We start from the raw sequence: 4,360 nt of genomic DNA on the forward strand, positions 1-4,360 counted from the left end.
CTTTCCTTCTTTCCTTCTTTCCTTCTTTCCCTCTCTCCCTCGCTACTGTGAAAAACGCCAATAACTTGTTTTTAAAATTTTAAAAGTTTAATAGTAATAAAATGGTTGTTAAAGTAATAATATGATTAGAGTAATAAAAATTTGGATAATTAGGATTTAGGACAATACGAGACAATAAGAGCAAAGAGTTACAGACGGTCTGGGTATCTTTTTCTGGACAAAATAAGCCCAAAAAAGGACACACGTTTACATAGGATTAACCCTTAAAAGCAATAGCCTGTTGCATATTCATGCACCTCATACATTATGCATAAATTCTATTCAATCAAAGGATTTCCTCTGGTCAGTGTCAACTTCTTCCTCTGAATCCTAACAGCATCTTCAGGGCTGAGCAAGGCAGAAGAACTTGATAAGAGAGCAATAAATTCTTTTTCTCTGGAAGATTTAGGTGTCCTGTGGCTGCTATCTCAGTGCAAGTCCTCGCTTTAAAAAAGTATCTTACATAGCATAGTTTTTATTTTAACATTATGACCTAAAACTATACTTAACACGCTACTTAAGAAAATTAATACAGCATAACTTTCTAACACAACACATCTAATATTCATTTTAATATTTGCAAAAAGCCAATCATAAAATACGCATTTTTCACACTACGTTCTTTCTTCTTTTCTTCCCTCCTCCTCCTCTCTCTCCTTCCTTCCTTCCTCCCTCCCTCATTTGCTCTCTCTCTTTGGCCCTCCCGCCCTGCCCAGGCTGACCCGGCGCTCCCCGCAGGTGTCCGGCGCCCCGTGGGGCTGAACCGGGTGTGTGTGAGGCCGGTGCCCGCCTGGCAAAGGGGCATCAGCGACTTCCTGCAGCTCCCATCCAAGGAGAGCCGGGCCTCCGATGGAGACACGCCCGGGACCAGCGGCCTGGAGTGGGTATTGGGGCAAGGGGAAGTGTGGAAACCCAGGGAATATTTCTGTGTCTGCTCTGGAGTGCCCTGACCCCCAGGGGAGCACTGACTTTGACCCTCATTCGTGGAGAAAGTTTCCCAGACTTCAAGATAGACTAGAATCCACAAAAGTGTGAAATAGATTATAGAGAGCAGTGTAGGTGTATGACTTGGTGAGGAATTGAGGTTTTGGGATTTTTAGTGTGTTGTGAATGGAAGCAAGATGGAGGGCACAGGGTGTCATCCTGGGTTTCTTCTTCATGCTTCTTCTTCCTTCTTCTTCGTGGGTTTGGGTGGCATTTTGTAATTGGGCAGAAAAGTCCCATTGTGGGCTCTGTGGGATGAGTTATTGGGTTAAAAGGGAAAATAATCTTAATTGGATAGTTTAGTCTTAAAAGACCTTAGAACGAGAGATTGTTGTCCATTTTGTGCCTTCTAATGAAAAGGTGCCCAGCTCACAGCAGTGAGACTGTTTCACTGATAAGAAATAATAAACACCTGAGTCCAAACATGAACTGCCCTCTCAAGTGCCTTCAATCCAGACCCAGAGAAACCCACAGCTGGTACCCCCACAGGGAAGCAAGCTGTGATTATTTTTTCTCTGTGAAACTCCATTTTTGAAAGGGCAAGTTGACAGTGTGTCTCCTGACCTCTGTGTCCTCATGGAAGTGATGTTTCTCACCAAATCTGGCAAAGTTTTCAGGGACCTCATCCAGGTTCCTGAAAATGGGTGGAGTGACTGGTAGTTGAGGGAAGTTCTTACTGCTCAGGCATAACTTTGCCAGCACAGTGAACTTTTGGAAAAGCTTAGGAGAGCACTAACAACTTCCACGTGCCAGGAATTGAATGGCTTTTCCAAGCTGGAGCCTCAGAGATTAACTATAGGCTGCATTACTGACTAAAAGGCAGCAGTATAAAATATTGTCTTACAGACACTCTATTTTCCATAGGGAATTCTGGGTTGAACCTCCATTTTTCCAGCAAATATAGGTATTTCCAAACTGCCAGGGAGAGCCCATAAGAATCAGCCCCAAACTGTCCTGCAGGACAAGCAGACAAAGGCTTTTAAGTTGGTGAAACAGAAAATGTTTGCTGCAGCAGAGGAAAACTTTCATCCCTTTAATTTGGAGTTTCTTGGGTTGAACAAGAACAAGGTGGTGGGAAGAGAACACAGGATAAAGGAGCCCCTGTCAGTCCTGATGCCTCAGGGTGCTGTCTGAGGCTAACTAATTCCTTTGGGCTTTGGGAAAAGGGCTTTGTTAGCCTTTCAAACCAGAGCTGGTTTCTGCTAATGCTTCTGAAATAATGCTCCTTACAGAGCTCGGCCCCTGCCACTGGATCCTGCCGAAGAGGGAGAGTGCTTGGAGGAAGAGTAGATGTGATCTGACCTCGACTTTCATGTTAAAATGCTCCTCCTGCTCGAGCTGGGTTTTGTACATTTGCATAGCTCTTTGCTTTTTGTTTTTTATGGCTTCCTTTCAGCTTTTGTACAAGACTAAAAGTCTGAGAGATGGCACAAACACTGGAGAAATTAATTAATTTTTACTGTTTGGCACTTAATGTTGATTGTAAACCACTGGTTTAATTTTTATCTTGGTTTGCTTGAGTTCCTCCTGCTTTTGTCTTTCATCTTCTGCCTGCCTTGTGTTTGTGCAAGACTTGCATGGTCATGGTTGTTCCGTTACTGCAAAGCAGATCCTCGTTTTTAATAAACTGAAACCATCTGAGCACACACCTGTGTTGTGTCTTTACTGTAATAAAAGCTGTTAATGAAGATTTCTTTGTCCAAAGATGAGAAGCTAGATTTGGAAAGACACTGGAGAGGTGAATGGGCAGCTGAAATTTGCTCTGATTAGAGGTGAAGTTTAACTAAAGCTGGTTGTTCTAAAGAATCAGAACTCTGAAAGTTGGGGGGGTAATAAATGGCTAAAACTAAATAAATCTTGTTATTGTAGGTGTTTTAACATTGCCACATAACTTTTGGGGTAATTCATAGGAAAAAAGCAAGTGGGGCCTTGTGATAGGTCTTGATGTCAGGGGTTTTGCTTCTGCTCCTCCTCAGCAGCTCCCTGAAATTAACATGATATTGTTGAGCAAATGAAAAGGGGAAGTTAGGAGGAGATTAAAATTTAAATTTAGCACACCAGGAGGGTTTAGTGGCAGCTCTTGTAGGTCAGCCTGGTGGGGAAAGCAGTGAATGCTGTAAAAACTTCTTCCTAAAAAGTCTACTTATAAAAAGGAGAGTTGTTACAGAAAAGCAATTCAAGTTTGAATGAGAAGCAGCAATTGATTGCTTCTTAATAGAATTTTTTTAAAGATTATATAAATTAAGGGGGAAAATCTGAACAAGCCAGACTTCTTTGCCCTAACACCACACAAAACATCATCACAGTGACAGGTGGCATTAGTGGCAGGGGTTTTCTTGTCCTTTTGACCTGCAAAACCAGCCTATCCTCAGTTCCATTTCTCCTCTAAAAATGCCCGGGAGGCAGCAAACACCTGGGGGCTCTGATCAGCTCCCATCACCTGCATGCCCTCAGCTGCTATCCGTGGGCAGCTGCTCCATCAGGGCTGTGCAGCTGCCAGCTGGGAGGGGGAAGGATGAGGAGCTGCTCATCAAGGAGCAATGTTGGGATCTCTAGCTTGTCAGAGTGACCCCAAAAAATGTTCCAAAGTCTCTTTTCCCAGCCTGGCACTTGAAGAAGGAGTCAGAGCTCTTCATTTCTCGCTCTCAAGGTTGTTTATTGTATTTTATCTATAAAATTCTTTCTCCTGTCCTGCCAAGGTCAGCTCAGCAAGACAGTCCGAGGCACTCTGCCTGCTCCAGGGCGGTGTTATGTCTTTATACTAAAAACTACATGTACAATATTTACAATTACTTTCCAATACCTATCACCTGTGTTAGACAGTGAGCTTCTACTCTAAACCAATATATAAGTGCCAACATCACAGCAGAAGATGGGGGCCAAGAAGAAGAAGGACAAGGGCTGGACACACCCAGATCCCTCCATCTTGCCTCCCAAACCCCCATTCCAGAAACCCCAAAACCTACTTTTTCCGCCCCGTGATAACTTCACTGTTATTCTACCTAAAGTGTTGTGGCTTGCTGATCTTCATATAAGGTTGGTAATTTGCTCCACGGGTCATAATCAAACCCCCAGGTGTTCTGGGCTGTGTGCCAGGGTCTCTGAGCCCGCTGGCAGGGGTCCCGGCAGCTCTGGACACCCAGAGGGATGTGCTGAGTTCCAACAGGTATTGGCCGTGCTGCTGAGGCACCACCAGCCCCATGTCCCCACCCATCCCTGGGGATGAGCACAGGCAGGAATGTGCTTCTCCTCTGTCTGGAAAATCTGTGCCAGTGCCTCACCACCCTCACAGGGAAAAATTCCTTCCCAATATCCCATCTAACCCTCCCCTTTGGCA

The sequence above is a fragment of the Geospiza fortis genome, unplaced genomic scaffold (genome assembly GCF_000277835.1).
Source record: "Geospiza fortis unplaced genomic scaffold, GeoFor_1.0 scaffold317, whole genome shotgun sequence".
In the NCBI taxonomy this organism is placed as follows: domain Eukaryota; kingdom Metazoa; phylum Chordata; class Aves; order Passeriformes; family Thraupidae; genus Geospiza; species Geospiza fortis.